This window comes from Taurulus bubalis, assembly GCF_910589615.1.
Source record: "Taurulus bubalis genome assembly, chromosome: 11".
NCBI lineage: Eukaryota > Metazoa > Chordata > Actinopteri > Perciformes > Cottidae > Taurulus > Taurulus bubalis.
This window is the reverse complement of record NC_136599.1, coordinates 14959081-14971087: the sequence shown is the minus strand read 5'-3', so window position 1 is coordinate 14971087 and position 12007 is coordinate 14959081.

Below are 12007 nucleotides of genomic sequence, written 5' to 3'. Positions count from 1 at the left end.
CAGGGCAACAAGCAGGACGTGTGAGAGTGTGGAGGTTAAGACGGGGGGACAATGAGGGAAGATAAAGAGAAAGAGATACAAGGAGCAGAGAGAGAGAGAGATATGGGAGGGTAAGGGATAGAGATCCTGTAGCGATTAAAATGTCAGCGCGTGCAGGCGGCAGATGCACACCTGCCAATCTCGCACATGCACACGCACACGCACACTCACACCCACAGGTAGCTCACCATAATCTTCTTAGGCTGTGTACAGAGTGACTCTGTGTCGTATATTAAATAAGGAGTCCAACCCCAAACACAAATAGTAGGACTGCCTACAGACTGAACTGACGGGATGAAATCAGCTGGGACGACTTCATTCTCAAGGTGGGCCATTTATCATCCATCTTTAACGTATTTGTAGCTTTGTCTCTTCTTCATTCCCACCTTCCCTTCAGTCTTTCCATTTCCCACTCCGTCTTCCTCTCCTCCTCCATCTAGTACTCCAGAAAGTCTGTGTTTTATTTATGACTTTGACCAATGCTTGGTTCAGAGGGGGAACAATCCAACAGTAAACGTTACTGACAGGGCTGTTACTAGCCGTGCGGCCGTCAGACATACAGTTGCCTGTGTTTTGGTCCCTCAGCCGGTCTGTGTGGCTGTCCGCCTCCACAAGTGACAGAAAAGCTGGTTTCTCCTTTCAGTTTGAATAAAAGGAAAAAAACTTGGAGGTGTTTGAGAAATGTTATCACGCAAAAGCTGTGTTTGTAGGCTAGTGCACGCTGGCAGGAGTTGCCGACGTGCACTAGCCATTCCTATAAAGGAACCCGCACGCTCAGCAGGTTATAAGCCACGCTATCATGGGATGGAGATGATTTAGATATATGCCACTATAGCAGGGCAAGGTGAGTTTATTTATACAGCACATTTCAGCAACAAGGCTATTCAAAGTGCTGGACATAAAACATAAAAAAACTAAATGCTAAAGAAACATATTATATACGGACATTTAAATACATAGTATTTAGTATAAGTATAAATCATTAAAAATCCAACAGTATAGAAAATACAAACAAGCTAAAATACAATAAGACAGGTATAAAATGCAGGAACAAAAATGACATTGCAGTGTAATAAGTTATTTAATAAAGGCAGCGGAAAACAGAAAAGTCGATTCTAGATTTAGAAGAAAAGAGAGTTGTGCTCGACTGCAGTTTTCTGAGAGTTTGTTCCAAATATATGGTGCATTAGAACTGAACACTGCTTCTCCCTGTTTAGTTCTGACTCTAGGAACAGACAGCTGGTCCCAGACAAACTAAGATGTCTGCAGAGTTCCTGATGTAGCAGAAGATTGAAAATGTATTTTGGCCCTAAAGCATTCATTACTTTATAAACCGTAGTATTTTAAATTATTTGACCGACAAGAACCCAGTGTTTTTGAATTTCTTTTACGTATGAAAGGTGCTCTATAAATAACATTATTATTATTATTATTATTATTATTATTATTAAGAATACATATTTTTCTCATATATTTGACTGTGGTATCAACAGCTGGCCGTGAGCATCTTTGTTTTGTTTGTGTCTACAGTATAGATGTGGAATGTCAGACCTTGTTGGCCTGACTCTATGGAAAGCTCATCAACCGGTTGTTTAGCCGCAGGGAAAGGTCACCACAGCTTCCTCTGCATCCCTGTGGCCACTCTCTCAGTTTCTATCCGCTTTTCTTTTCCCTCTCGCTCGCTGGAAATAGAGCCGAACCCTTTCTGTCATCTTTTATAACTGAAGCAAAACGAGAGGGAAAGTGAGATGAGAGAAAGCAGTGGAGTTGCGGCCACACTGGGGCTTCAGTGCACGGGGCAGTACCCCAGGAGGAAGAGGAGGGGGAAAGAAAAGCTGATGCAGGAGGAGGGGAGCGAGGAAGGAGAGGCGCAGTGAAGCTCTGCAAAACAATATTAATAGAGTGGCGATATAACGGCTTCCTCACTTTTCTTTTTTTTCTGTCTGCCTCCTTGAATAGATAATATAAAGACAGATTTACTTGTCACTCCCATGATCACACACACACACACACACACACACACACACACACACACACACACACACACACACACACACACACACACACACACACAAACGCAAACATAGGCGGGATGGAACAGGTCTGTTTACTCTCTTTCATATTTCAAATTGCGGCGCGTTCTGTAAAATGTCACGTCCTTGATCTCTTTACCACGACACACTGGTGTGTGGAGGGGCTGTGTGGATTCATGGGGAGGGGGATTTGCAGAGACAGGGGTCTGCAGCAGAGACAGGCCTGCGCACAGTAGATAACACTGCAGCCTTTGATGGAGTTTGGCCCTCCTCTGTTGGAGAGCACAAGCTGCCCTTCCTCAAATAGATTTCCGCTGCGGACTCCATCGGTAATGATTGGATTTAGTTACAGAGCAGAAATGGTTTGCTGATGATAATGATAACAGATGCGCTGGGAGTTAGTCAGACACTTAGAGTCGAGGGACTGTATCGATGCTGCGCCAGCCTGCAAATTTCCCCTAAGACTGGACAGTCTCTCTCAGGCTTGATCCAAGTTGATGGCAGAGGTTGATAGAATGCTACCTGTAATCACATTGTGTATAATGTTGGCTGTTAGCTAGGAGGCTTGTAATGAAGATATAGTGCAGCACAGATGGAAGACAATGTCCCATAAGCATAAGTTTCTTTCTATGAGGAAGGAGAAAAGGACTGTGAGCGAGGGGTCGGGTGAAAGAGTTCACAGAGAGGAAAAGGGAGTTTTATATTGAGGAGTGAGAGGCAATCAGCAGGGAGCAGGGCATAGAGAACAGAAGTGAAAGAGATAGAAGAGCACAAAAAACAGACAGACTTTCAGCAAAGACGACAGTCAGGAAGGAGGAACTCTTTCAAGAATGGGAGGCATATGTAGACATAACAGGGGAACTGGAGAAAGCTAGTGATGGGGGAAGAGCAGGAGATGGAGACACAGGAGACAGGAGATGAAGGTAGATAGTATAAAAGAGAGCGAGAGAGAAAGAGAGAGAGCGAGAGAGAGAGAGAGAGAGAGAGAGAGAGAGAAAAAAAGAGGGGGGGAGGAGGATGAACATGTAGGAGGGGGAGGAGAGAGAAATATTTTCTGTGCGGCTGAGCTGGAGTCAGGAGGTTGTCATGGTGATAGTAGGGTGAGGAAAGGGAGGCAGGGGTATTGACACCTAGCTCTAGACATTGCACACGCACGCACGCACGCATGCAAAAAGACATGTTTTCATGACTTTGGGGACCATACATTGACTTACACTCATTTCCTGGACACTTGCCCTAACCATAACCGTGAAACCAGCCTAATCCTCACCAAGTCTTCACTCAAAAATGTTATGATTAACATTATGAGGATGTGCATTTTGTCCCCATAAGGAAATCAAGTCCCCAATGGGACTGTGAACAGATGTATGCCCACACAAGACGACTAAAACACACACACACACACACACACACACACACACACACACACACACACACACACACACACACACACACACACACACACACACACACACACACACACACACACAGGACAGATTCTACAACAAACCACATGAGTCATGCATAACAATACTGACACGTCACATCCTAACTACACTCACACTCACACTCACACTCACACACAGGTGCAAATAAGATGAGCCCATGTATGAAGCCCAGGAGCCATATCACCATGCAAACTCTGTTCCCCATGTCTCTCTGCCGGCTTCAACCCTCGCTCAGCCTTATTTGAATGGCAGGCAAATCCCCGTAAACTGACTTGTCTCGCCAGACAATTACCTAAACCAACCTTCAGACTGCTGCTCTGTGCATGTGTGTTTGTGTGCAGGTTTGAGCGACCGTGTGTGTGAGTCTTCACATATCTGAGCTTTGCGGTTTTCCTCATGTGTGTTGATGACACTGAGAGATGAGAGAGGCAGAAACAAGCTGAGGTAGAGACAATACGCAACTCCAGTGGGGCATTGTTTTATAAGCCAGTGCACACACTTATATAATAATAATTTGTACTTGTATATCGCTTTTTTTTTAACACAAAACGTATGCTCAACAAAACTACAGTAAAACAAACCACATATCTACACTGCATTACTGCTGAAAGAAATGTAAAACATATTACGTCCTTACAACTGAGGGTTGAACTGCATAAAGGTTCATCACTACGGCCTATAGTAGATAACATGTTTACAGAGAAAAGCAATTCACTAAGATGACTTGAATCATGTGAATTTTACCATTAGAAGTTCTGCAAGTCTGACTGACACTTTTTTGAATTTGCACTGACACAATTGACGTGTCACTGCAGTGTGGTGTGAGGCTGGAAGCATAAAAGAAATACAGCAAAGTGCAAACACAGCAAGAAAAGAAAAATGATTACCATCTTGAACAACAAACAAATCAATAAAATGTCTCACTCAGTACATTGGCTCTTATATAAAATGTGGTTTTAGTTGTGTCCAAAAGTAGACAGAGTGCTGGAAGGTGGAGTTATGTTAGATAAATTCTCCACAGTCTATGAAACTGTGATCAATTTTAATATGTTATTCTGGACTTGCGAGACTAGACAGTTTGAAGAGAGTTGAAATACTGAATCTTCCTCTTCACTCCTTTTCTGTTCCTTCTCGTCCACAGACACCACCATCCTCTCTTTCCTCTGTGATTCTACTCGAAAAACATTTACTCGCTGTTTAGGGGCGTTACATCTCCTTCCTCAGCCCCAGAAGACTTTGTATTTGATTAGACGAGGAGCACTTAAGGGGAAGTGCTGCTTGTGCAACTTTTAACAAAGTTAATGGGATTGCCAAGAAGCCGTTGTTTGAACTAGTTAATCATTTTGAAAATGCAAATGGTCTGGTTCTGTGAGCTGTTTTACTAAGACGGCATCACCTACACCTCTAATGTAGTCAATTCACTTGTGACATTCGATTGGTATGCTATATGCTATTTCAGCAGCTGTTTTAATTTGCTTTTGTTGTAAAGAATTTACAAAATTGTATATTTCTTAGTTAGCATTGCTTTGATTAACAAAGCAACTGTGGCAGTGCAGATGTGTGTTTGTACAGTACTGATACTGATGTATGTTTTTATTCAGAGACTCTCTGTAATGTCATGTGTGATTTCTTCATGCTTCCACAAGTCCAGCATCAGGATAAAAAAGAAAAGAAAAGAAGAATCAGCCCACAGTCGTGGTGCCACTGGGCTTCTTCCATGCAAATGTGTGAGCAAAGCACTGTGTATGACCTTGGCCTGCCAGCAGCTCATTTCCCTGAAGTGGTCGAAAAGACAGGATTACATCCAACCTAAGGAGACCTTGACAAATGTTTCTGGCAACGTCTAAATCTTAGCAATGAGCTGCCTGCAGGAAAGCTCAGGGCAAACAAATATTGTGAAAACCTCGGGATGAAGAACAAATGTATTTCTTCAAAACAAAGCTATGCCACAATTTTGCGTTGGTTAAATTTGTGACATGGTTTTGTTTCTTCACTGAGTGTTTTTTTTCTTCTAACCTTTTGTGGTGGAGGTTGTAGGTCATGTATACACATTCCGCCCTTCTCCTCGGGGTGTGGCGTGCCGATGGTCCCTGCGAAGGCAGCCACGTGTCCTTGCGTGTCACACTGGTTGCGGGCAGCTGATTCCTTGAGCCCTGTACGGGCCACTTATCACCTGACCCAAGGGACCGTTCCCTCCCCCTCTCTGTCTTCCGAATGACTGACTGTGCAGCCCCTCCTCAGACATCACTACCTACAACAGCCAACACCCACCTGCCGCCACCTGCACACTTGATGCAACCCAGACACACACACACACGCACACACACGCACACACACACACACACACACACACACACACACACACACACATGCTCCCATTCATGCCCGAGGCTCGTTAGTTAACCTTAGCGCCTCAGCCTTCTCTTTGATGCTCATAGCTTTCTCCTCGGCTGCTTTATCCTGTATTTAAGCGTGGCTGACTTAAATAACAATGTGACCTGTATGGAAAAATAAAGTAATGTGTTGTGCCCTTTCATGGTATGGTTATTCAAGAATGCGCTTCAGTGGCCCATTTCCCTCTGGTGCTGGTGCATACTGTTTGTGTTGTTCCAGCTGGTTTTTCATCTCCAACAGTGTTAAGCTGCTGCATCTGGTTTCTGGGCTAACACTGATAGATACTATACTGATGTCAGCTTCTTTTTTTTTACCAGCCTGCCTAGCTCCAGTTTGATCCCCAAAGGCTGTACAAGCACACACACACATTACAATTGTCTGATCTCCCTCTAAATTTTCTCTCTAAGGGATAAATGGCTGCATACAAACACGTTTACGGAAGGATCTCCACTGAGTTTCACTTCACACAAACAGTGTATGTCGTCACAAAGGTAAAGAAAAGGAAAAGAAAGTTGTCAGTGAAGGTCAAAATGCACATCAAATAAGAAAAACACAAGCCAGGCTGTTAGCTCCAGAGGAACAGGAGAAAAGGGGAGAGGCTGACTGTGAGAGATAAAGAGAGAGAGAAAGAAAGAGCTGTAGGACTGAACAGGAGGCATAAAAGGAAGCAGGGAGGGGAACAAGAGAAGGTCACTCCTAATCGTCCACGTAATTTCATAATGCCATAATTGCCCCTATTTACTCATCGCCATTAACTATCCACGTGCACTAAACCATTCAAGTATATTCGTAAGCTGTTCATGTGTTGGCATGCTCCTATACTGCACATACGCAGAGTGCATAACAATGTGCCTTTGAGGATGTGTGGGGTTCATGGAGGCGCTTGTGTGCATCGCATCTTATATCTTCTGCCTGACACGGAGGGTGTGTTCGTAATTACTGCGCTTTGTGCTGCAGGCGCAGAATCTGACTGATGCTGCTGCTAATGAAGCAAATGACGCCCACAGGCAACAGTGCAGCAGTGCAAGAAGACTCTGTGCTTGCGTGTGAATGTATGTATGTGAATATGTAATCCATATGTTTCTCATTTAGTGTACAGAAACAATTCTATTTGTTTCTTTGTTGTTGTCAATGTTTATTTTTTCCAGTGAGACCAAACTGTCTGTTTTATTTCCATATTTATTGAGATTACAAGTAAATTAAAAAAGAGATTCATATTATATGCAGCACTGCCAACATGCATATATTTAAACTTCCCATACAAAAGACTACAGTCATGATTTTATCTACGCAAACACACAAACCTACCATTCTGTTTATTTTTCCTTTTGGTTTATTGATGGCATATATCTCCATTTCCTGTGACTATATAACAATCCATAAGCCATAAGCAAATTACCTTATCAGTTGTGGACTTAAGTGAGCAGCAGCTAACATGCTAGAAGCAGAGAGAGAGCTTCAGGCGGCACTCCATCTGCAAGACCGGCTCCATTAGCTGACAAGAGAGATTAGCTGACCTGTTGACATACAGGCTGATCTTGACTGATACACACACACACACACACACACACACACACACACACACACACACACACACACACACACACACACACACAGGGATATGATACACTATCACATTCGGGGTAACACCCCTGTTTTTGATCGTTGCAGAGCTTTTACTGGTCAGTGATCCCATAACCAGATCTCTCCCTTTCCACATCTGTCACTTTTTTCTTTTTTGTTCTTTCCATCCTACTTCCTTCTCTCTTTGTTTTCAATTCCTATGAATTTTTTAGACTTTTTGTTGTTGACTTTGTTGTCAATTCCCCGTTTGATCTCCCGCCGGTGATGCCCTTCTTTCTCTTTGTCAGTTTTCTTTCCCTCCGTCCCTCCATCCACCTTTCCTTTCTTTTTCCAGTCCTCACGGATGTCTTAATGAGTTCACTGCCTTCTTGTTCAATTATTCACCACTTCTTTTATTCTACTATTCCCACTGTGTCTTTAGGGGGAAAAACATCAATAAATAAATCACGCCAGAGGTAACTTCTTTTGTAGCCTTGGCATAGGAGGGATGCCTGTGTGCATGTTTTTGCCGTTCAAAAGGGAGGGACAGTAGAGATTTGTAGAAGACTTTGGGAATCTTGTACTTCTGTTTTGTATTTTAACTTTCAGCTGGATGAGTCTGGAAATGATTTCACTTTATAAATCTTTGAGTAACTTAAACGTTATGTGTGTGTGCACATGGTATACATATGAAGACATCCAGTATTTGTACTTACACCTGTGTGAGTGAGCAAGGGCCTGTCAGTGTGCAGCAGCAAGTGAGTGAGTGTGTGTACGTGCGCGTGCATATGTAAGTGATACCGCAAACCCGTTGGTGTCCATGTGTGTGAATAACTGAATTTGTATGTACAAGGGGGGATGCTGTGTGGAGACCATGTTGTCATGGCAACCAGGATAGAAAGAGAGAGAGAGTGGGCGGTTGCCCTCACAGCTCCTCTGACAACCTTTATTTTATCCAGCTTTGTGTCACTCCAATTTTAACCCCTAACCCTTGACAGAACAGTGGGGGTGTGGCGGGGTCTTCGGAAGAGGTGCCGGCGTTTGGAAAATGAGGAAAATATGGCGTCTGGGGTGCTTTCTATCGCAGCATTTTACTCTAGTGGGAGTAGCTATCTAACGGCCAAGCTTATGCTAATAGTGGTATTGATAAATGTGCTGTCTGTGTGCCCTGATTCCAGATACTATATAGCTCTGCAGCTTTTTCTGCTTGTAAATTTCCATTTGGAGTTGACCATGGATCATTGGTCTTGAAACACACTTTACTTGGCCTTTTAAACAATGAGTACCACTGGTACCCCACTGTGCTGTAAGGCCCATTTTCCATTTAAGTTGCAAATATTAAATGAATCAGTCATATTGCCTAATGTCCAAGCCAGAGTGAAAGGTGTTGAATACAGTAAGAAGAGCTGCAGAGTAAAGGAAATGTACTGTGAAAAGTGATCGGAGGGGAATTGAAGAAAGCTTTTAGTGTCAGCTTCCGAGGGGGCTGAGAAGAAGAAGACTGATAAAAAGGCGACAGGAAAATGGGCACTCATCCTTCTTGGACAGTTCCTATTAAAGGGTTCAGCTCCTAAGTAGAAAACGTGAGAAAGGCTTGTAAGAAATGCAATCTTCACTGCGGTGAATGATGAAAGACATGTCTGTGTTTCGAAGTGAATTGTGGAGTCGACCAGAAACAGGTAGCCAGTGTTATTTCACATGATTTGTGGTATTTTTCTGCTGTAGTGACAAAGTGGGTCTGAGACTTGTCTCACTGCAACAGGCTCATGCATTAAGTATGACCCTGCCAGAGAGAGGAAGAGGGAGGAGAGGGGGAGGGGGAGGAGTGAAGGAGAGAATCAGACGACCACAGACACCAGGTATAGATGGACGCATCACTCAGGAAACAAACCAAATGTATGGGGGTGCAAATTAATTATGAATTTGGGTGAATTTAGGGCAAATTGTGCCGACAGGAAGGGGATTTCTATGAATAATTCACTCCGTAGGGGGCCTTATCATCAAACCCCCACCAGCATCACCTTGTTTCTCAGACGTCCCTCATCACTTTTACCATCCATTGACCCTCATAATCTCTCACTGCCTTTCTCGTGTAATGCCTATCAGTCCATTTCTTCCAGTGAGTGCTTCCTTTTGATAAAGTCTAAATCACCCCATCCTCCGCCTGTTCCTCTGTCTGTCTCTTTTCAGCCTGATGTTTCTTCAGACAGACGAACCCTGAGGGAAGAGTAGGGGGTAAAGGGGGGCATGTTTTCATTTATTTTTCTCCCCCCCCTTCTTCCGTCCCTCATCCTCTCCCCCTACACATCTTCACAGCTGGAGGTAGTTAATATTTAAAAGCAAGGCATGACAGGACACAAGACCTGCACACATGTTTGAACATGCATACACACACACACACACACACACACACACACACACACACACACACACACACACACACCAACACATATGTACAAACACAAATCCAGTAGCGCAGCACATCCGATTAAAGAACGGAGAAGCTTTCAGAATTAATAATTGCATGACTCACAGTGTTGAGATAAAATATACAACACAGCAGCTCCTCATGCGAATACATAGGGATATGAAGCAAACAGTAAAAGTCTCTCATGTATATGTGGGTGGGTGGCACGATGGGAATTAGAATATGTGTGAATCTCAAAACACGATTTGAATCTTGAGGTTTGATCTTGTGTGTGTCCCCCCCCCCCCTCCACCGATACGAGAGCCTATTCAGCATTCAAAGTCCTTGGCAACACCCAACATGTCTACTTAATGCTAATTACTACATTTTGCAGTTGAAGGAAGGGTGCAATTTTCTATCTAATGGATGACAAGGGGGGTATTCGCCACAATGGTGTACAGCAATTATATTCTACTAATGATAGCAACACCCACAGTATAATACAAAATGTTTGGGTTATTTGGGTTTTTGTAATTCTAATTTTCTGCAGTCAGGCTTTCTTGTAGAAAAATGAAATGGCCACGCCCTGAAATCTCAACACAGCGCTGTTCACTCTACAATCTCCGTGTGATTGACCGACTTCTGATGGCGCCTGTTGACATTCTAGCGGTGATAATAGTTTTTAAAAACACTCAGGAACAGTGTGGGGGGGTCATCTCTGCCCAGCTGCAAGCATTCATCCCAGGCATGACCTTTGACCCTGTCCAATGAAGCAGGTAACAGGGCTTGGATTGGATCGTTGACAGCTGCACAGCAGAAGTGAAATCAAGCATCTTCTTCGATGTCAGTGACTCTCACCCCTGTGATAATGGAGCTCCACGAGGCTCCATGCCGTGCACACAGCAAGTGTGTGTGTGTGTGTGTGTGTGTGTGTATGTGTGTGTGTGTGTGTGTGTGTGTGTGTGTGTGTGTGTGTGTGTGTGTGTGTGTGTGCGTGCGTGTGCGTGCTGGTGTTTCAGGTCATCAGTCTGTGCTATCAGCATGTTTGGGTGGCTGGGTTAGCCTTATTACATGGCAACCTTCCGTGCCACTTCTCTCTTTCTGTCTGTCTCAGCCCCTCGCTCACTCACAGTTCCTCCTTTGCACTCCCCTCCCAACCCATTATAGTGTTCCCCTTTACTGCTCCTACTCAGCATGACTGGAATATTCTTTGGCCAGGCCTACCTCCTGACTGGAGCCACTGGACCGTGCCCTTTTTTCAGTCTGATCTCTTCTGTCAGACCACTCAAGGTGTGTGTCTGTCTGTCTGCCTTCCTTTCTGTCGGTCTATTGCAAGCTTCTTTGTTTTTATTTTACTCCCAAGAGTGTGTACTCGAGCACACTCCCTTGGTGAATTGTGAATGGCGGTATGACAAGCGGCGGCGTGCCACATCGTTAAGCAGCGTCCTGATTTGCTCCACTCGGCTCTCCCTCACCGTTACTGTGGAAGGGCCACTGATAGGAAAGCTCCAATAGATCATTAACACAAGTACTAATACCCTGACTAGCCCTGCTTCATTCATCTGCTTCTAATGGCATTTTGGAGAGGCTGGTTTAATACTAGAACACTGTAATTGGCCCCCTGTCTCCAGAGAACCACAACCACTAAAGCAGTTGATAAAAGGACAGAAGAAGAAGAAGAACAAGGAGAAAGTGAACCAATGATGCACACTGATTGGAAGAGCTTGCACATGTGTGTGTGTGTGTGTGTGTGTCTGTGTGTGTGTGTGTGTGTGTGTGTGTGTATGTGTGCAATTGAATGGATATATAGGATTAGTATCACAGCTGTCACCCTTTGTCATCCTTCCTCCTCCTCTCCTTCCATATTCCTCCACTCCTCCCATCACCTCTCACCCTCCCTCCTCCACTCTGCCTCTCTCCTCCCATCACATCTCACCCTCCCTCCTCCACTCTGACTCTCTCCTTCCTCACCTCCACTTCTCCTGTGCTCTCCTCTTTAAACCCACTTTTCATTTGTATCGTCTCCTTAAGTCCTCCACCCACTTCACCCTTCCTTCTTCTCACTCTTTATGTGGCTGTTGTAGCATTCTTCTGACAAAGCATGCATGTTAACGTAATGGCTC